The sequence below is a fragment of the Anoplopoma fimbria genome, chromosome 6 (genome assembly GCF_027596085.1).
Source record: "Anoplopoma fimbria isolate UVic2021 breed Golden Eagle Sablefish chromosome 6, Afim_UVic_2022, whole genome shotgun sequence".
NCBI lineage: Eukaryota > Metazoa > Chordata > Actinopteri > Perciformes > Anoplopomatidae > Anoplopoma > Anoplopoma fimbria.
This window is the reverse complement of record NC_072454.1, coordinates 6,046,562-6,070,048: the sequence shown is the minus strand read 5'-3', so window position 1 is coordinate 6,070,048 and position 23,487 is coordinate 6,046,562. Positions and strand designations below refer to the sequence as shown.

The following is a 23,487-nucleotide window of genomic DNA, read 5'->3' as shown; positions in this document are numbered from 1 at the left end:
CATAACAGTCCTGTCTACATTTTCTTTTGGCCTTCCTTGTTGTCCTTGACCCTACCTGCTATTTATTTTTCTGTGCAATACATAAAGAGAAACTTAATTCCTTGTATGTGCACACGTACTTGACGGATAGTGTTTACCTTTCTTATCAGCCATTATTTAATTAGAACGTGTACTATGTCCATCCGTGGACCCAGTCCTCACTCGACCTCCAAGTCAGTTGATCGAGTTGAAATGCTGCTTGATTATCCATTTAAAATTACAGATACTTTTGTGGTTGTAGTTTATGATTTTGAGATTTCAAAGTGTTCATGCATTTATCCTGGTTATTATTGTGTCTAAAAAAGAAAAATATACAACTGACCAAATAAGTATTGACTCAATGTATAGGGGAGTAGAAATTAAGTATACGAGACAGTGTAAAGCATGATTTTTAAACTTTTAACAGGTGGTTTGGTTGGTTGGTTGGTTGGGCTCCCCCTCCTCCTCCTCCTCCTCATGCTCTGACCCGGTGACCCCAGCCGGCCCGGCGCTGGCCTCCGACGGTCCAACTAACTACCGAATCATTTGTCCGGGGATGTTCTGCAAATTACAGGCGCTGGCCCTGCTCAGCGCTGATATCGGCATGTCGCAATTAGTGGGCGCCGAAAGGGATGGAGGGGTGTGCGTGTGTGTGAGTGTGTATGTGTGTGCGTGTGTGAGAGTGAATTAGTGGTGATGCGTGGCCGGTGTCCGTCACTTTTCATTTGCCCGGGGGGACAAAGAGGCCCGACCTGCGACCCACTTTTCACACATCTCTGGCTGAGGAGACCAAGAACAAAGACAAAGACACACACGCACACGCACACACACACAGGATACCATACAGGCCCTGACGGGTGTATATGAGTAAGTGTGTGCGTGCGTGTATTATTGCAAGTGTATGAGGGGAAGCGTAGTTGGATGTGAGACAAGAAAAAGTGTGTTTGAATGAGTGGCAAGTTAGGGAACGAGTGAATGTAGGCGTTTGTTTTGCAATCTTTGTGAGGACCAATTTCAGCTTTAAACCACCGTAGTGAGGACATATCTGCATTGTGAGGACAGTTTGGTCCTCATTACTTCAAAAAGGACTATTTGAAGGTTGGAGATGTTTGCATTATGTCAGTGAGAATCCTCACAAGTAGAGAAGGACAATGTGAAAGAAAGAGAGCATGTGAAGTGGTTGAGTCTACGAGGACTGGTGGTTGGTTCTTTTGGGGCATTATGAACATTTTTTTTTGTGATGTCCAGTCCACACTGCATTGGTGGGGAGTGTTTCCTGAAGTGCAGACGACATGAAATGTGGGTTAAAATCAGTCTGAATGAGATATAACAGTGTCTGCAGCCACTTATTTTCACCAGCAAGCAACTGGTTTCTTCCCAAGAACAATCTGATAACAAGATCTTGCTCTGCAGTAAAACATATGTTTAATACAAATGTCAAATACTCAGGGCCTAATTTTTTTTTATATAATACAGAAGGTTTTATGATCCTGTGAGGCAAAACACTTTGTGCTTCTTTTTGCAGATCAGGAGTGATTATGATAGAATGACCACAAGGAGACGACACACTTTATTTGGACATGTTGTCCTTTCCAGTTCCATTTCCCTGTGGCATTTTTAATCTTTTACTCATGCTGGGAGCAACTCCAATCAGATCTTATGAGAATCCACACAAATACACATCCAAGTTTGCAGTTAAAAATATAAGGGTATGATAGTCCTTTTTAAAAAAAAAAATCATATGTGCACATTTTAAAACCCATGTGTACAGATAAAGAAAGTGCATGAGAGAAAAAGAAGATTTTGTTGTGTGTGTGTGTGTGTGTGTGTGTGTGTGTGTGTGTGTGTGTGTGTGTGTGTGTGTGTGTGTGTGTGTGTGGGTCATTACTGAAGGAGTTTGTACTGTGATACTGTATGTAACAGTGAACGAGTGTTATCTGCGTGTCGGCGTCGCTGTGTCGATAACAGGAAAGTGAAAGAATCTCCACCTCGCTGCCACAACAAAACCTGAAGTTTGTTTGTGGTGCTTTGCTCGATTTAAAGGCCGACAACAACAACAGCAGAGGCAGTACCAGCAGCAGGAAGAGGACGGTGAGATAACACCCACCCACCCACCCACCCCACACACACACACACACACACACACACACACACACACACACACACACACAGACATGCATTCAGATATTCAGACAGAGGGAGGGCAAGACAAGGCAGGTTCAGGAAGGATCTTCTGTTGTGAGCCTCCAAGACAGGAAGATGCTGCCGCGCCACACAACCCCCATCCTCCTACCTAAATCACCCAACACATACACTTCCCTTTGAAAACACAGGGACGGACACACACACACCCAAATCACAAGGTAAAACGACTGCACACACAAATAAAAAAAATATATATATATTAGATATATGCATAAAAATATATTAAATATATACATATACATAAACACACGCACAAACACTGATGTCCGAGATACAAAAAACGATAACATCCGTCAACTCACAGAAATATTAAATGTACATTTGAGAGAGGAAATGCAGGATTCTCCAAACCCTAAACCCTCTAGGTGTCAGGTTACTTGCCCTCCTCTTCCTCATCCTCCTCCTCATGTTCAAACTTGTCTCTAATCTTTCGTCTGTTTCTCAGTTGAATAGCAATCTCCAACCCTCTGCAGCAGAAGCCGACAGAGAACGATGCAAAGATTTACAAAAAAACGGAGGTCTGGAAAGTAACATTTACTCAAGTAATGTACTTATTTGTGTATTTATAGAAGGTTTAATTCAAATTAAGGTCAAAGTGCACATTCAAATAACTAAAGGAGCTCCATATTAATAAAATGTTTCTGTCCTCTCCTGGTGTGTCCTGGTCTGTAACGTCTCCCTCCTCAGCTAACAGGAGGTTAATGTGGCGTAGCTGCTTTGGCTACCTGGACGTGACATCAGAGTCTTGGAGGACGGGAATGAAAGGAGGTATTGTTAGCAATCCCACCTGTGCAGAATAAAACACCCTTATAGGGAACCAGTGAGCCATGGCCAGCCCCCCTCAGGGGAAGGAATTTGAGGTCACCCTGCTCCCGGGGATGCTGGGAAATTTGATGGGATAGAAACCCAAGCAGTGGGTTAAGAGTAGTAGAAGAAAGAGAGCTCTTTAAAAGCTTCTGGATAAAATAACTTTTCATTTGGCTGGAGAGGTAGCTGGCAATAAAAACTATTATGTAATGTGATATTACACAGCCATGGGTGGTGGCTACTGCAGCAGACTGTATGAAGACAAGATTCAAACATGTCTCCGTGGATTCATTAGCAGATAAGAGTTTTCTCAGTTGTTATAGAGACCGTTACTTTAGATTTTTTGGTCAATCTACCATTTTCAAGGTCAAGAATCAACATTTATCTGGAGCTAAAATGATTAGTCAATTAATCAGTTAGTTGATTGACAGAAAATGAATCGGCAAATGGCTTGATAATTGATAAATCAGCCATTTAACAAGCAGAAATGCCAAATGTTTGCTGGTTCTAGCTTCTCAAAACTGACTATTTTATACTATTTTCAGCTGTATATAATTTTAAATTGAATATATTTAGGTTTAAGGACAAAAGAAGACATTAAACAAAATACCTTAGGAAGTGTTACTTTGACATTTGTTTTTAAATAAGCAATTAATCGATTAAAAGGGAAAAAGCCATTTTATTTTAAAACAGACATTCTACTTTTTTTATTGTAATTAATTATATTCTTTCAGTTTATTGTCTTTGAAAATCTACTTGCCAATAAATGTGATTCTGCTCAAGAAAACAATATTTTTATCTGTTTAGTGTCTCTCTTATTTGACAAAGCAGGACCAACTTCAACACATGACCGTGTGTTCTTGTCACTGCGGACACTTTTTGTTTGGTAGTAAAAAGTCTTAAGGTTCAATAACAACATCAAATTTGCTCGTAGAAATAAAAGAATGTCTTCTGTTACTGTGGAGGATTTAAAAAAAACAAAAAAAACAAGAACATAGAAACATGTCTCAAATGGCTGTACATCCCTCCAATCTGTCTGAGCCTCAGCGCATGACTGAACAACAGACTGAGTGAAGACGTCAATGAAGAATTACTCAAACCACAGTCCACTGGTTCACAAATGCTTCAACACAATACTTATTTTGGAAAGGCTGTGTTTATTGTAAAAAAAAAAAAAAAAAGGTTTAAGATATCAAAATGTTGGACAGCTTGTTTTGGAAAGTGCTGCAACTCTGAAGCAGATCCAGCTCGTCGAGTCCACATGTGATTTATTAACTTTACAGCTCCTCATAGAGCTGTTAAAATACCAGAAAATGACACTAGACCTCGGTAGAGAGGCATTAATAATCCATCTCTAATACTTCCCCACCTCCTTGTCCCAGGACGGACTGAAGCGTGAGGGGCCAGACGTCAATAATCAAGCCTTAATGCGTCTCCACTTCCTGCTCTGGGAGAATGGCGGCAGACTAAATAAACGACTCAGAGGCCTGATTGGAGGACCGGCGGAGACCGACAGCTCCTGAGCTCCACAAATAAATGCATTAATGAGGGAGATTGGGATCTGTGAGGTGGAGAATATTAACGGGACGGCTCAGCGTGGTGGAGGGACGGACTGAGACTGTTTGTTTTTATGTATCAGTTTCATCCCTAGCTTCTTATCAGCTCAATTAATATTATTTCAGTCTATTGATTCATTGTTTAGTCTATAAAATGTTATAAAATAGAGAAAAAAGTTGATGTCGAAATGACTTTAGGCAGACAGAGATTGCAATTTCTAAATAAAATAGTTTCAATAAAAGGAGCGTTGTAATTAATTTTAACACGTTCAATTGTTATTACGCAGACTTTCATCACTGTTTTGAGACTCAGAGATAACAAATCAGCTGCTGTGACAACCAATTTCAATATTGATAAGGAATCGGACTGATAAACAGAATCGATAACGGCATTGTATCGATAAAGAAGGAGTGTGATTTTTTATCCAATCGCTGAAATATGAAAAACGTTTCCAAATGAACAACTAACAGATATGAACAATCCACTAGATCTCATTCATATTTCTGTTGGGTTTTTTTTTTTTTTACACATAAGTAAGGTTAATAAATAGAATAACAACTTTATAAAGTTGGATTTTCTTATAACAGTATGTCTCTTTAGTTTCTCCTAGTCTGCTTTGATCAACTCAATGAAGAAGAAGTGAAGGTACGGTGGCCTGGATGTGCAAAACTAGGCATCAAGTTTTTATTCTTCCCTTTTACTAATATATATGTGTTTATTACCTTTCTTTCCAGTATCTTATTAACCCCTTTTTCTCTTTATTTGACTCTTTCCCCTTTTCATTTCTGTCTCTTATGTCCTCCCTTCCTCTTTCACTTCTTTCCTTCCCTTTTTCCCCCTCATCTTACCTCTTTCTTTCCTCCCCCCCCATTCTCCATTTCCATTTGTTGCTTTCCCTTTCCCATTTCTCTCCCTCCCCCTCTCCTCTCCTCTCTTATCCTCTCCCTGCTGCTTCTCATTTTCTCCTCTCCTCTCTCTTTCCTCTCTCTCCCTCCATCTTGGCCCCATTCCCCGTCCCCTCCAGGGGCCCCCTCCTTGCAGGCGGGCCTCTGGGTGCTGCAGCAGCAGCAGCAGCCTCCCTGTTGGTGTCGGCGCCCTGCCCGACATGCCTTTCAGGGCCTGGGAGACTGCAGGCCAGACTTTCTGGCTCCACTGCCATTGTTTGCTTGGCTGCTCTGCGCCTCATCCCCGGCGATGGATTAGCATAAGAATACCCAGAATACCCAGAGCCACGGTGAGCAGCACCGCGGGCCTCTTCCTCCCTGCATCTTCTGCCTCCTCTTCTTCGTCACCATCCTTCAGTTAATCCCACCAATTAATCTTGAGTACGCTTCTTCTACCACTGAGTTTGTTAATGACACACCGATGTTTACGTCTTGGGCCACAGTGGGAATAGAACCCACAACCAAGACAAGTGTCTTGCTTCATATATTAGATTACAGGTAACTTTAAATAGACCTACATAATTCAGATTATGTTAATTGTAAGTGTTTAATTTAGAAGAAACCTCAGGATTTAGCTATTTTACAAGCAAATGTAAAGATAATAAAGATACTAAAAATTATAAGTTAATCAATAGTCAAGTGAAAATAAATCTATAATAATTGTAATTATTGCTTAATTAATTAATCACAACTTAACTTTGGGGTCATGTAACTCGTGACGGGCATAATGGTTTGATGTGTAGAGGTAGAGATCTGACGTTGTAAGTGAATGTTTAGTAGAAATGCAGCCTTTATGCTAGGAAAAAAACATGCATCAGCACAAGGTTTTAGCATTTATCCTTTGAGATCTCAGAAGGAATTGATCCTGGCTGTGTTTGAGTCTTGTTTGTCTCTAACTCCCAAATTAATACGATGAGGAGGAGTGTGCAGCTCAGGGAGTGGGCAGAGGTGAAGCCTAACTTCATTAGAGGCCAAGAGAAGATCTGCTGAGCAGCTTTAGCTACAAACGGGGAAACATTTGCTTTATCACTTTTCCACTCTTCATTCATCATGTTACAGCAAACACAAATTACCCAGCATCCACGGGGCAATACAGGTTTATGGTCTGTGTGAAGGAGAACTGGCCGATATATATCGACTTTTTCAATAAATTTGAATTCATAGGATGACGTTTCATATATGAAGAACGATCTTCACTTTAACTTTGGCAATAAGGGTATTGAACTGTGGACCCTTCCCTGAGGTCCAGTAGTTCATAGTAAACATGCTGGATCTCTTCAGACACAGATATTATATCAAGATGGGAGACATATATTTAAACAGCAAAAAAAACAAAAGAAACACGTACCAACCAGCTGAGCGCTTGAGTTCAGACTAAGACAACCACTTCAAACAGACGAGTGAGTCGTACTTGCCATCTTCCTGCGTTTTGTACTTTGTCACTAAAAAATAAGGGTTTAATATTGTGATATTTACTGGAAATTACACAAAATATAGTCAAAAGCAAGTCGGGAACCTCCAGGCAATCTCTCTTCAGTCAGCTGCCACCTTCTTTAGGTTTTTGTATTCATCGTCCATCGCAGGCTTTTAAAGAGGGCGTCAGGAATAGGGGCTGGGGCAATGTATTTACGTAATTGATTACAGAAACATATCGATTTGCATAACGTGCGTTAGCGCATCGCATGAATGAATGTGTCCTGTCAAAGCATGCATACCCCCGGAGAACAAGCTGCAGCTAGAAACACTGTGCCCTGCCTGCTTTTTGTCCCTACCAAAGCATGATATGGATAAATATTTCTAAATACTCCATCGCCCCTATGCACAATAACTTGTGTTCAAACAGTGAAAAGTGTTTTTTCTTTAAGGATACAATACTTTTTTACCAGAGGCATCTTTTATTATTTAAAAAAAAGAAGTGAAGTTTGGTGGAAGATAATCATTTATTTGCCCTTTTGTTGGCCTAGTTTGTTTAAAATCAATTAAATTGTAAATCGGGTGTGAAAAAATCTAATATTACATTTTTTGGGCCATATCCCCAGCCCTAATGTGACGTGAGCGATTTGATGCCCTACAGGATCCAGTTAACATTAATATAAACTCATTACTGATTAATAAATAAGCTATCAGTGTTCAACCACCCGGTGGACACAATTGAGACAGAGAGACATTGAGCCTGGCCACACAGTCATTAAGTAATAAACCAGTACGACAAGGTTCTCTGAAGGTGATTTTAATCACTGTAATCGCCATAGAAACAGGTCAATCCATCAGCAGCACAGTGTTGCCTTTGTCCCACCACAGCAGAGACATAAAACAAACCTACTCTACATCATAAAAAACAACATTATGATCATAAATCACACTGATGAGTGAGTGGACACCAGACGACTGTGAGGTTCCCAACACAACACAATCCTCCCAGTTAAACCAGTAAACCCCTGCTGTAGCTGAGAACACATAAGACAGAACCAAGCTCCTTAAAACGTTGCTAGCATAGAATCAAGAGGTGAATAAAAAAAAAAGAGCCACGCAGTGCAATTCATAACCTAAAAAAAGATACATTTCACACATTTTTTATCACTTATATATGATGTTATATATGATGAAGGTCGGACAGACCGAAAACGCTGTTATTAAATAAATATTTCCGCCGTAAGCGAGAGTGCGCAGAAGTTTCAAGACTACTCCTCCAGTGCAACCATCACACAGTCAGGTTTCCAAAATATCCCAATCCTACAATTTCTTTCTCAAAAATGATTTTACTTATGGTCTTTCGCACCAAGCAGTGTTTTAAAAAAGACCTGATTATACATTTTAGAGTGATCCAGCCAGCCGGTGTTGAACAAAGTATCCAAAAAACATGACGTTAATTCCTAACAACCTCCTGGTTCATTCTGAAATATGTAAACACAAAGAAGAAAACAGTTATCTCAAAGCCCCGTCATGGTAACTTTGAGATGTAAAATGTTTAATGTCATTTCTTTTGCTTCTTGGTCCCTTTTTCATTTAAAAGACTTTGAAATATAAGAAAAAAGTGAAATAAATAGCTCATTATAAGTTCCCTTTTAGGTATTAAAACTAGTATTATACAAATGGGCTGCAGGTGACTATTATTTATTAGGTATAAATTATTAGAATCTCTAAAACGTGTTTAAACTACAGACCTTATTAAAGGAATCTAACCAAAGCCAACCAATCGACTTCAAGACGAGGGAACTATATTCACTCTATTTAACAACATAACTATGTCAACAATAGATAAAGCAACACAGGTAATGGAAAATACAACCAAACAGAAAACATTGAAGGAAGTCACAGCTCTGATAGCGTCCTCACTGTGGACTGATTGTGAAAACAACTGGCACTTTTCCCTCTCAGAGACGGGAAGTTTACAGTTAAGCCCCACCCTCTTTACCCTCATGTGCTGTCAATCATTTATTTTCTGTCTGAGGTCACCATTATCCAGAGCCAATCCGACTCTGATGTTGAGAGATTCTTTTCTGCTGCTTTTGGAGGATTTTCTGTTTGGAAAAACTCATTTTCTGCTTCAGCTGCCGCCAGCAGGCCGCACTGGTTTGGTCCCAGTATGAAGGAATGGAAACTAGAGAGGGACGACTGGAACTCAGACAGCTTTCCCCAGAGACACACAAAAAAAAATTCAACATAAAACTAAAATATAACTGTAATTGTAGCAGACAGAATATTGGCTGTGTGAGTGTGTGTGTGTGGGTGGGTGGTCTGGCCTGAGACCGGACTCCGTGAAGGGAGGCCGGATGGTTTCATCCACCGTGTTGCCTTGGAAACTACAGCCAGGCCACAAGGCCGTGCACGGACGACCCAACGATATAGGTGGTCCTGTGTGTGCGTATATATTTTTCTTTGTGAGTTTTTGTGTAAAGAAGCAGCTAAAAAATTTAACTGAAAACTAAGAAAAATAATATGTACAGATGTATGATCAGAAATAGAAGGTTAGGGGTGAACAAAAACACTACCAGACACATGAAAACTGGAATCAAGTAAATAAAGTAAAAGTAATACATAAAAAAGTAAAGGCAAAGTAAATCAGTTTACTTTCTGGGGTTCAACCTCCAAATGTTCATAAAAAACAGTCGAGGAGATGGACAAAAATGGAGTAACGAGTTTAGAAAGAATGATGGGGTCTAATGTGAGACCACAATAAGAAGGCTGTGTTTTCTTGTGGGTCTGTGTTTGTGTGGTAGCTAAATTAAGTTACTATTATAATTACAGTTACAGTGTGTGTCTGTCAGATCATGTGACTTTAAATGTCCAGTGGAAACTGCTTATAATGATCGCAGTAACAGTGGCATAGATCAAAAAGCTTGGCACTGAACCATTCCTCCATAAATGCTCTTTAAAAATAATTTGCTTATAGTTATCAAGAAGCCCACTGACAGTGTTCATTTGGATGACAACATATGGAAAACATTGTGGTAGGGTAACTTAATTAATTATTTTGTTTGTTTTGTACATTACTGCCTTGATACTTGCGGTAACCTTTCTGTTTTCCGGCTGGCTACTTGAGGCTGTTGCTGCGTGCACATTGAAATCAAGACGATTTCTCTCAATGAAAAATGAATGCACACAAGGAAAGAACTTTAGACAAAAATAATAGATAGATTAATTGATTAGTTGCCGCCCTAAATGACAGGTAACGTGATCTGTGGTACATCAGTCTCCCTTTAGATGATACCGTCTCTAAAAACTCATTAAACCTCCTGAAAAATATAAAAACAATTCTTTAACAGAAGAGCCGCCATGTTTTCCCAGTTGAAACATCAGCATAAGAGACCAATGAGACCCTGGTGATATTCGTCCAATCCCATGTAGTAATAATATAGTACAGAGCTGCTAATAATCTGGAATACAGCCTCCTTTAAATGACGCTCGTCCGATCTAAAAACCTGCTGAGTTTAGGACCGCGGTTAAAGACTAAACATCTGATGATTCTGGCATCAATCAGAAGAAGCCACATTCAGGATTTATGAACTTCAGATACTACTCATTTTCAAATCTCAAACAAATGATCAGAGTGAAGCTGTGACTGCAGACTCACCACAGTGACTCAGTCAGAGGAGCGTCTGAGGAATTTATGACCCTGAGTGCAGATTTTTCTGATAACCAGCAGAATCCAAATACTGCAGACCACTTGGGAGGGGAGTGTTCACTGAGTGGTAGTAAAGATACATATCAAACCTGACTACTTATTTCTGCTTATTTTGTTTCACTGGCTCAACCATTAACAAAAACTAACCTAATGTCTGAATAACAACACAATCTAACACATTGTCGTCGTGATGTCAACAGTTGGTTTGTAGACTGCTGTTTTGAGGCTTCTGGCTTTTTGCAAACAGTGAACGGAAGATACCATATTTGGACTGCGGAGGAGTGACGTAGAGAGGCCGTAAACAGCCCCTGGTAGCCGTAGCAACCTGTCAATCACAAAGTCTGCTTAAAGCATACTCTGCTTTATGGTCTATTTTACTCTCAATGAACATCAGGCTGTATTTAGGAAGACTTGAAACCAGCAAATGAGACCATAAACTCATGTTCACAATGTTGACTGAGGTAATAAATCAAGTGAGAAGTAGAGTCATTTTCTCATAGACTTCCATTCAATATGACTTCCTTTGACAACCGGAAGAGTTGCCCCTGCTGGCCATTAGAGATAGTGCAAGTTTAATATAATCCATTTTTAGAAAATGTATAATTAAATTATATAAATTATATTTACTCTATTCAGGTGTTTTAAATGTTTTGTCATTGCTCTTTAAAAATACCTGAGGGGGTTCAGAATGGTAGAAAAACCTCTGAATATAATACTGACCAGTACAACATCACTAACTATGAGCTCAATGCTAAAACAGCTAACTATATTACTTAAAACTCCTCTGACAGCATTGACAAAATTTTGAAAAATATAGGCATCATAAAAGCAGCAGTTAATAGTATATTGATATTGTGATTTAAAATGACATTGCCAAGCACTTTTTTGCACAGAAAACAATCTGCAGCTGCAATCCATCTGCCTTTTTTAAATTTTCTGTTGATTCAGCCTAAAATCATCCGAATGTAGTCCAAAGCTTGTCTCTATGCCAGGACGAACTGTAAGCTGAGCCGGGCTGCAGTGTGTGGGTGAAGCGTGCAGGGCGGTATGTGTGGGGGGGCGGCGGCGGGGCTGCTGAGGGACATATGGGAGTGATTTTGTGCTGCAGACTGGCCGGCTCTGTTTGAAGGTCTGTCAGCGAGCTGAGATTCAGACGCTTGAGTCACCTCGTCGTCCAGGAACAAAAGGCAGCAATCGGCCTTGTTTGAACACACAACCACATCTAAACTTCTAGAAAACTCAGCAGTGAAGAAACTCCACTAACTTAGAGTTTAAAAAGCGTCTGAATGCCAGATACTATGAAAAATAAAAAAATGAAAATGAAAGCAGCTGTTGACTGATGAAAAACTCTGTATTAACAGAGTCACTTCATAGTCCTGCTTATCACAGAGCTAACAGCTACTGTAACATCAATGGAGAATGTACATTATGCTGATTTTAATGTCCAAACAGTAAAAATGAGTATTTGGCAAAGGTATATTACAACATTATCAATATGTGTTCCTAAAAAATCTTGACTCCAACACAACAAACTCCGACCCAAACTCTGTTCTCTCCAACTCGTGCTCATGTTTCCATTGTTGTCTTCCAGCAACAAGTCAATACTCAATAACAAACTTAAAGTATCAAGCAAAAGGTACAATTTCTAGGAATGTCTGTTATTGCAGGTTATTAGCTCCCTCTGTGTGGAAGTGTAAGAAGGAGTTAAGTACCTCAGTTTTTTTGGTCGCAGGGGAAATTTGTCTTTTGAAAGGCCAAATATCTCGTCAGATAAAAACGTTGTGAATTTTGGAAATGATTACACTTATCTTCTAGGCTAAAGACTGAGACAATAACAGCAACTGCAAGCAGGCGCAAGCGAGCGAAGGAAGGTCAAATAAAGTTGGAGGTGGACTATCACTAATGCACGCAATTTTTCTGTAAGTATTTTGGTCTGGCTGATAAGTGCTGTAAAGTCTCAACTACAAACGCCCGGAGCATCCACACAAAAAGAGTCAGAGCACTCTGAAAAAAACCCGCAGGCACTCAGAACAAAAACACAATACATTAACTCTCCAGGAGCAACACACACCAACCAAAAACCAGAAACAGACACACACATACAATCTTTCCTCACGTGAAGGCATGACTTCACCACACACACACACACACACACACACACACACACACACACACACACACACACACACACACACACACACACACACACACACACACACACACACACACACACACACACACACACACACACACACACACACACACACACACACACACACACACGACTGTCAAGGCATTACTTCACCTATATCAGACATACACACACGTACGCACAGGCAGCCTTCGAGCTCGGTGTAATCACCGCTCTTCCTGCTCTGTGGTTATTAATCAAACCAGATGACAGCTCAAATGACTCAATCAGAGCCTATAATTAAAAGCCAGGAAGCCTCCTGATTGGCCAGCTCTGCCTTCGGCACCGAGGTCAAGGGTTAATCTCCTCAAAGAGGAGGAGGAGGAGGGAGAGGGAAGGGCTAATCCAGTTTAGAAAAAGGGAGTAATCACTGGTGCCCATACCACAAAAAATATATTTTGCTGTGTGTGTGTGCGTGCGTGTGTAAGTGTGTGTGTGTGTGTGTGTGTGTGTGTGTGTGTGTGTGTGTGTGTGTGTGTGTGTGTGTGTGTTGGAGACACACGGTAAAGCCACCCAATGTTTTGCAAGTAACCACAATAAACATCCTGCAGACATTACACACTGACTGAAGGGAACTGAGCTGGAACAGCCTACTGACTGTGCGTGCACGTGTGTTTTTACATACCTGACTGGTGGCTCCATGGTACAACAGTGTGTGTGTCAGTGCACAGCTCCATGGGAAATGTAGTCCTTAAGCAGAGGAAACCGGCCGGATTGAGACCGTCATCACAATGAACGACCTGTCAAAGAAACAAGAATAATTTAATTAAAATGTTTTTATATTTCAGTGATTATGAAACACTTTGTAATGACTTTACAGGACTAAACTGGAACATGTCCATTAGGCTTAGGCGACTTCGCGGTATTACCGATGTATAAAGAAATCCTGACGGTATGATTTTCAATACAGTCATAAACATAGACACTTACGAGCTGCTCCAAATTTTGGAAATGACTTTGAATGACACCATGCACCCAATGACTAATGAAAGCCTCTTTAAGACCACAATCCCCCCCCCCCCCCGCCTCCTAGGACTTATGGAAACTCATGCAAGACTTCTCGGATCCCATCAAGGACATACACTTCCCTGAAGTCCGCTGAAACCCACTCAAGAATCAAAGGAACCTCCTCAGACCCTCACATAGATCCCCTGGACATGAATGTGCTCCATCATTAGATCCCTGTTGATGTCAGTGGATTTGCGGATTGTTTCTGTTTGTAAAGAGATAAGTGGAGCAGTGTCCTCCTGCTCTTCGTCCCCCTCAAACACAGAAGCCTCTTTTATTTGACAGCACAGAGTTCCTCAAAGGAGGCTTTATTTAGTCAAGGAGGCAGAAGGCAGAAGAGTGAGTTAATATTCACACCCAGAGAACGGAGAGGAGAGCCAAACACAGACCACCATGGAGTCGGAGCAGAGACACCGTGGACAGAACAGGAAGCTCCTCACACAGCAGCAAAACTAGCAAAATAAAAGTCCTAACGTAAGAACACATGAGGGTCCAGCGTATCTGAAACCTAGCCATGACCTAGGAAATCACCACAGAAACTAATTTTCAGTAAAAAAATAACACCACTTAAAACTTTTACTAAGAGATATACAGACAGGTGTGATACCAGGAAAATTCCCAGGTTGTAGGAAGAAGTAAACCACCATCAGTGCAGTGGCACCTTACTCATAAAGCCTGAGCATAAAACAGAAAAATATGCAAAGAGTTTTACTTTTTAACTGCTTATGACACAAATTATGTCTAGGAGACACGATAATACCCGTTACATGTTGAAAATATAATCAAAAGGCCAATGAATTATGGATTATAATCTAAAAACCTTTTCAACAAATCATCTCAACATCTTTTCAGCTTTAAAATCACGAGGCTTGATCACTAGAAACATTTCCTTACCAGAATCCAACTTTATTTCTTCCTTTATGCCTTTCAGATTTTGATAAAAAAATCACACATTTCATCCAAGTACAATGCAAGCAATAACTGAATCTTAAATTATTTGATAATTTCATAAAAGATGAGGAGATTTCTCACTGTGGACCAATGTTTTGGACAAACTGATGAAAAGATATTGTAGGTCAACAATGCTAGCTTAAGGTCAAAGATCAGCAGTGAACAGCAGCTCTTCCCTAAACTCTAGCTTCACCCTAACACCACCCTGCTGCCGCCAAACTAACACACTCAGCTGGAAAATGTACTTAAGTACAGTGTGGAAAACTGTGTTGATGAGTTGACCAGCAACTTCAATGTGTGTGTGTGTGTGTGTGTGTGTGTGTGTGTGTGTGTGTGTGTGTGTGTGTGTGTGTGTGTGTGTGTGTGTGTGTTCAGCTCCACCTCAGGGGAGGAAAAAAAAAAAGCAGCGGTGGGGATTCAGCGGCTGAGTTATTATAGAACAGACGAGGAGAAAATAGATGTCCGAAGACGGGGGCTGAGAGCGGTCACGAGGTTGACAGAAAAACAGCTGCTGCCTTCTCTGTCCAGCACACACACACACACACACACACACTCTTCGTTTATGGATGGAGAGGCGGTGCCAAGAAAAAGAGACGGAGGGAGGGAAAAACAGATCTCCCACACACGAAGGTAAACTGAAGCTCTGCATCCAACTATTTTTTATGCGAACAATGATGCATTCTAACAGCTGAGTGGAAACAGCATAAAGCTTAAAAAAATATATAAAACAACTACCCCCAAAATGGATGGAAACATTTTGGTTGAAATATTAAATTATTCAAAACAGCAAAGGGCAGCACTGAAACTGTTATGCAGGTTGTTTACAACATCTGTGTTGAAAAATTACAATAGGCCATTTTGCAATTTCGATAAAGTTTGCATATGTTGAACATCGAACACATGCAGGATTCTGACTTTAATACTCTATTCAGTATTCATTCTTACTTTTTCAACTTACAAATTAATTATTTAAGTACACAATGTCCTGGATAAATAAACACAAATGCCGATGGCAAGTTATGGTGTACTGTGTTTCTCTTAATATAAAATGTAATCGCTCTACTGAGTGTCTTTACTGTGCTTTGTGTTTCTATACAGTGACCTCTTCTGCGTTCTCTATTGCATTTCTCTTTATTGCTCTACTGTGCTCCCTTTCTTTACTGCATTTATTTATCATCCTCTAAGAAACTGCAGTAAAGTTCAGAAAAGAAACGCAGTAGAGTACACAGTAAAGAACCGCAGTACAGAACCACCAGCCTGTCATCCAGTCAGTTGATGATGTGTGTTTCTGCACTAACAGGCCATTCTCAGTAAAAGCTGCAGAACATGACTCTGGACTGTTTACACTCCAAGCGGCTATTTAAAGGAAACCCGACAGTGTGAGAGAGACGCAGGGAAACAGAAAAGCTACACGCTGACCTCGTCTTTACTAGACATGTCTTCTGCTTCGTCTGACTCACTTTCATTTGCTTGAATTTACATTTAATCCTCTACACACAGAGAGATTACAACCTGATGGCTTTAAAACACGACTGTCTATTAAATATCACTCTGATTCAATATCATTCAATCATGCAAATAACCAGCTGAAAACAATAGCGATATGAATTGCAGTACAAGAACAACCAGATTTCTATGTTTTCATAATTGACACACCTTATAGTTGACACAACGCATGTTAAGTGTGAGCAGCAAAGAAAATACTTTACTCGACTTTTGAGCTTATTTCTCACCTAAAAATAAGTTCTTCAGACTTTTACAAAGCTATATTATTTTAATTGATTAACATCTATACATATGAGCTAGGGAATGGCATTTTGCTGTTGTGTAAAGGTCCAACAAGTAAGTTAACAAGCCCAACAAATTGCAAATAAAAGCAATCTTTGTTTATTTTCAAGCTTCATTTTCCCCTACAGTCTACAGTCTGTATTGTCTATGTGAAACCAAGTAATATAAGCTGCATGGACTGGAGATGTTTACAGAGTTCCTCGTCTGATTTGAAGCATAAACTGCTCGGAGGCATCTGATGGGGACATTTTAATTCCTAAATGCGTCGGAACGCCGTGTCAGATGAAGGTGTGAAACCACAGCCTGACAGGAAAGCTGTGAAACCAGTCCTCCTCTCATAAGGAAGGCAGGAAGGTAGCCGGAGGAATGCCGGCTGTGATGGAACATAAACACACAAATACTAAGCAGAGAGTGACAGCAGATCTCGACAGAACAAACTCTGAATCAAAGTTTATCAGCAGTGGAAATAGTTTTTTCTGCCGACGTCTCTGTCTCCATAGACGTCTATAGATATTTTCACAGTTTAATATCTGTAAATTGAAAACTTAGGTTTTGGAATGTCGGCTGAACAGGATATTTAAAGACCTTGGACTTTTGGAAAGTTGTAATGGACTTGTCAATCATTTTTCTAAAATAATGTTTGTTTATTGAAGAGTGCAATCTGGAGATTAATCAATATTAATAGAATAATCTTTATTGACAATCCCATTTCTTTGCTGTGTCTCTCACTGACGCACCCCCGCTAAAAATGTATAACCTTTCCTTTCTTTACTGCTACATTACACATGACGGATCTCCTTTTAGGGTTACTTAAACTTGACTTTAATTAACCTAATATCACTGTTTAGAGTAGATCATTCAAACTTTTTAAATAATTATATTGATAACAGACAAAAATGTTCCACTAAACAATAAATCAACTTGTCAATAGAAAGAAAATGTACTGACATATTTCAACAAACCAGCAGCACCTCTGTTCACTGCTGTCACCTGACCATTAATCTCTTGTCTATTTTAAAGCCTTGCAAGCAAACTATCTGCTCAAGCTTGTTGTCAATGAAACAATCTTACAGCAGAATGTATTACCTGTTGTTACCTGCATTTGTCCTTAAAAGGTCCATTTATAAAATTGTCATCATCTCCAGCTGAACGACACACATTAACAGTTTAAAAAAAAAAACGTATTTGCTTTCACACAATTTATAAAGAAGTCTGAGTTTAATGATCGTTTCCCCCCCCCTCTCATCTTCAGTTAAAAAGACAGGAGCAACAATGACGTTTGAACGCCAAAAACATCAGTTTGTTTCCTCCGTGGCGTTGCTGTTTTAAGTCCAACCAGAACATCTTGTTGCCAGGAAACATCAGAGGATGTTCTGTATCCTGTCAATCATTTAATTGTGCTTTGCTAACAGGCCGGCCCACCTACATTTTCCCATAAACAGCCACTGCAGACCATTCAGAGTCTTCAGTGTGTGTGTGTGTGTGTGTGTGTGTGTGTGTGTGTGTGTGTGTGTGTGTGTGTGTGTGTGTGTGTGTGTGTGTGTGTTGCACAGCGGGCTGGACGCTGGCAGGAAGTGGAAGCAAAGCATTCAGATCCTGATCGCAGCAGTTAAAGCCACCGGCTTTCGCAAAACCAACAAGTGAAGACGAGAGCAGAGGGACGAGTGTGGAGGCTGGGAGGAGAGGCTAATGCCATCAAAGTCAACCAGCAGCGTGAGCTAATTGAAATTAAAGACCAGAAACGAGGAAGCGGGGGGGGGGGGATGCTTTCGCAGGAGCCCGGGCAGAGTGGGAAAACTCAGCGAGGAGGACTGATATTTCCTCATGGCTGCAGCTTAGAGTGCAGCCAAGAATAAAATAAAAAAAAAACAGTTAAGCCTGGAAAAACATCCACCTGCAGTTCATCAGCCTGATGAATGTTGCCAACCAACAGAGACTGGTGTCTGAAGAGCGTAGATTCACATAAACAATTAAGAAAACACCCTTAATGTTTTAGACACACCATCTTGGCTTCTTCTGATTATCTGATTTCCTTTCTTTCAGACATGAGGCCACTGAAAACTGCAATGCTGGTCATTTTTACTTAAAAGTAGCAATATATTTAGAGTAGGAAATGTCAGTAACTTTTCCAGATAAAAAAAAAAACAGAATCATTAATCAGAATGGTTCTTTCCTCATAAAACCTGAATAAAAACATCACAGTTTTCACCTCATGTGCAATCAATCAACAGACGACCTAAATCTTGGTGAACAATATTTATCATAATGTTAAGCTTTTTCCGTCCAAATTAAACATCTGAGTTATTCAGCTAGATATTTACCTGACATATATTCCCTCTCATGAACTTGTAAAGTTTCCACAAACTCTATGTCAAAGCGCACAGTTCATTTAGCCATGTGAGTAGATCTAGACAACAAACTCACCATACAGCCTAATTTAACCTCTAAGAAGCGCCCTGAGAACGTTCTAATTAAACAGCCGACAGTATTTGCTTTTCTAAATAAAGAAAATCATCGTTAAGTCGGTCAGACGGTCTAATCCACACTGGGAGGAGACCACTCTGTTAGTGGCGAGCTGACAGGGGTTAAGGGGTCAGAATGGAGGTCAGGGGCCAACGTCACTTCAGAGGGATCACTGCACCTATCAGGCCGGAGGATTACTGAAAAAAGGAAAAGTAAATCCCCCTCAAGAATGAAGAAGTAACGCAATCAAGACATCTAAAAAGGCATCCATTTAGAGGAAAAGAACTCAAAGTCTTGTTGAGGTTTTAAAGGAAACATCTTTTGAGCTTTTACCACATTTATCAACACACGTTTGTCTGTTTATGTAACTGATAATAGTAAATTAAACGACAGGGTTTCAATATCATTGTGTCCGCTCACTTGTAAATGTATTATCTAAAATGATTTGTTTGGTTGTCTATGCTAAACCATGAAACCAGGTTAGTTAAAGTCAAAAGTTTTGGTCTCCCTTAAAGGATATCTGTCAAAAAGTTGCAGCCAAGAAAGGAAAAAAGTATTTTTTTTTGGTCCAGCATTGAGGGACACTGAAAAGAAATGGGCCAGCAACTAACAATGATTTTATTATCATGGATAATCTCCAGCTCACATTCTTGAATTGTCCTTTTCAATTACCCAGAGTATATGGTCTTCAGATATCTTGTTTTGAACAACCAACAGTCCAAAAGCAAAAAAGGGTATTCAGTTCACAGTTCTACATAACAGAGAAAATATATTAATATTCACATTGAAGAAGCTAAAACTCGACAATTTGGCCTAAAAAAATCTCAACCCCACAGACTTTCCACCTCAGTGTGTGTCCAGATGTTAGGGAGATTCACTGCAAATGTTTTAAATGTAAAAGAAATGATCCCGTTCTGAAGAAACAACGGTTTAACATGGCCAAAACATGGCTAGAGTTATTCATCACAGAAAAAAATATAGAAAGCCATTTTTTAATGTTGTGAAAATATTGGAAGCATGGTTGCACAATAGAGCGATCTGATTTAATTCCTGTGGTTTGGTTAACCTTTCAGATTTTTTGAACTCTTGAGGAATGCCGTCCTGTTCGCTGGCGTCACATGACCACACAAAATCACACATGGCCACAAATAATCTCATTTTCACAGGGAGCAAAAGAAATGGCCCAGCACCCCCTCCCAACAGACCTCCTCCCCCAACGTCCTCCATTAGAATAAGGGGAATGTTTTCTATCCTACACATCAAACCACTGTGGTGAGGTGGATGTGAATTATTCACTGGGATGGGCTGGGAGTATTTAAAGCAGAGATCAATACCATTAAAGATGGAGGCTGTGAACATGGAGGCCAAGTCGACCTTCAACTGAGGTCCGGACACAGAAGGAAGCATCACTGTTTTGTTTGCCTACACCAAATAAACAAACTATGATATGTGATAATTGCATGGCATGTAAAGCAGGCCATGTCTCTTAAGGTGCAGATTTAGTAGAAACTTTAGATTATCATAACGTTTAGGAGTGTTTTGTGAGCTGAAATACTTTATTTCAACAAGTAAACCCTAAGTGGTGAAGCAGTCAAAATCGTACTAGTTTTCTCTGCTCAAATCATTGAAAACTGAATATATTTTAGTTCTCTACTGTTGTTAGTCTTCACTAGACATTCTGAAATTGAATAGGCCAAAGGATTAGTCGATTAATCAATAAATAAATCTGCACATCAAGTAAAAAAAAAAAAAAAGAATAATCAGTTGCAGCACTACATCATTACAGCAAAGGAGATGCATTCATATTATGGCACTTTGAAAACAACAACTATAATTTGTCTGCATTTTACTGAGCCAGTAAATCTCAGTTGACAGAAATCTGAAAATTCTTCCAAAGATTTTGCCGGGGGGAAAAAAATATATATAAAGTCAAAAACCTCTAACCTAACAAGATACAAAATCAATAAATAAAGATTACTAACGTGTCTGCTAAAGCCACAAGTGTCTTACAACTGCCACTACAAGAGCCGCCCCTCTGATTTTACTGCCAGAGACACATTTTACTGATTTTCTGAGTCAAGATTTGATCTTCAGCTTTGGTCGTCTCAAGAAACTAAAGTCTCCCTGAAGCTGTTTCACCTTTGCCACACATCCAGGAGAATGAAAAACACGGTGCAGGATATAAAATATCTCTGCGGGGATGTAAGGGGGGAGGTGAAGGAGGTGAAGAATCGTCCCTCTGTGTGCTCAGCTCCCCATTTACTGCCTTTATTTATCTGCTGTGCTGCAGCAAAGAGGCTGGACGTATGGAGGAGGAGGAGGAGGAGGAGGAGGAGGAGAGGGGTGGATTGCATGTTTTCCTCCCTGGCTCAGCCACTCTGTCTCCAGGCCGCTGGGGGGGAAGAGGAGGAGGAGGGAGGCGAGGCACACAGAGGAGAGCGCTGGAGATGTGAAACCTGATCTCCTTCCCTACCTCCTCCCTCCTCCCTCCACCCTCCTCCACCACTGCCACCTCGCCAGAGAGCCTCAGAGACTCCCTGAGTAATCTGATCCTCAGCCTCTGAGACTGGAAACACACTCCGAGACGACGAGAGTTGGAGGAGGAGGAGGAGGAGGGAAGAAAAGGAGAAATGGAAGGGGAAAAAAATGGGGGATAGAAATAGAGCAGAGGGAAAGAGAGAGATCCCCGAGCTCAGAAAACACTCCCAGGAGACAGAAAGCTGAGAGGAAGTAGACCGAGAAGAGGAGGGAGAAACTGAAAAGAGGAATAAAGAAAGGGGAAGAAACAGAGATGGAAGAAAGAGTCAAAAGGACAAACTAGAGACTAGAAAACACTCGGAAGAGAAAGAAAGATCTGGGTTTGAGATCTACATCAAGATAGCAACACTTTGGCTGCAGTATTTATGTCATAAAAATGGACATTTCTTCAAATTCAAATAATCATATTTATCAGTACTCATAGTTTGGATGTGAGCAGTTACTTTCTTTAAAGGTAGATCTAGTTCAGGTTCTTACGAAGAGCCAATAAAAAAGTAATGTGAGGGGGGGGGGGGGGAACAGATGTAGGACACAAAGAGAAGGGAACAAAACAAAATGAGGGAAAGTGCAGGAGAAATACATGTTGATAGCTTTCAGTGTTTTGGGATTTCTGATTGATTAATTGTGGGCAATTCTTGGATATAACAAGGAAATGAAGTGAATCACAGAATATGTGAAACACAAAAATTAAAGTTGATTTAGACGGTAGTAAGCTGTCCTCTGAAAGACTGGTGATAAAAGTAAACGACAAAGAGTTTAGTCTTTAAGTGTGGAGAGATTTCATCCACCACTAAAATTAGTTTAATGTTTCTTTCCATACCTCTATAGTATCTTGCTTCCCTTTTTAGTCTCTCAAACAGTTTACCGACTAAGAATATCAGTATATATTCTTTAGGAATATCTTACTTTATATTGAAATCAACACTTTGTAGCGTATATAATTAGGCTATTCTGTGATTAAATTCTTAAAAATGTAGATAAGCTATTGTATACATTTAATAGTTCAACATTTTGAGAAATATACTTATTTCTTTCTCTTTCACTCTGATTTATGTACAAACAGTAAGAAAATGGCAGCAACCTTATTTTCAGAAAGCTGCATGTTCCCTTGACGGTAATACATCATCGGATTATTAACGACATGAGTGACTATTGCGTTGATCAGTGGCAACGTGAGTTTATTTACAAACACATAGTTTGCAGTCTTGATTCTTGAAAGTATATCTATCCGGTAAGTATTTGTCTATTTGTAGCAAATGCGTTTAGTTTCTTCACGCCATGATAAGAGAGTATGAACAGGGGATCCCTATCATGAGCAAGATAGATTCTCAGACAGGTCAGAAAATGGTGGCAATGCCATTAAACAGCAGAACAAACTACAGGACTACACAAGTAAAAGTAACATGGATGCCGGCCAAAAAGTGAGTGACTTTAAAAAGGTGTGGATATGTAAAGTTTGGTCTACAACGAACAACAAGGTACACGCTATAAGCTACAATGTAAACGCTCCAGGCCACAAGGTATAAGCTGCAAGATAAAAAAGGTACACAACACAGGCTACGAGCTACAAAGCTACACGTCTGTGTCCTCGGTGATAAGAAGAGCTACAATGTTAGCTACAATGTAAACACTCAAATCTACAACGTACATGCTGCAAGATTAAAGGTCAACGCTACAGGCCCCAACTTAAAAAGCTACAAGGTTTTCAGGCTGTGATTGTATTTCCAAGTTTTTAATTAACCAATAAAGTCACTGAACTGTGCCGTGAAAAAAAATCAAATCCGTTATCAATTTTATTTTGTTCTGAGGTGTGTGTTTGTCGATCTGAACACAGTTTCACTGGCTAATATATCATTTTTTCCCCCAAAACAGCCCGACCAGACTCCACCAGC

At 40.0% G+C, this 23,487-nt stretch overlaps 1 long non-coding RNA gene across 1 annotated transcript in view; it reads right to left on the bottom strand.

The window, feature by feature from the left end:
- LOC129092799 (uncharacterized) overlaps positions 1–23,487 on the bottom strand; it is a 28,264-nt gene that overhangs the window by 555 nt on the left and 4,222 nt on the right. Inside the window, exon 2 of the long non-coding RNA XR_008531265.1 lies at positions 13,473–13,587. This is a non-coding gene — a long non-coding RNA (uncharacterized LOC129092799). The remainder of the gene's footprint in view (positions 1–13,472; positions 13,588–23,487) is intronic.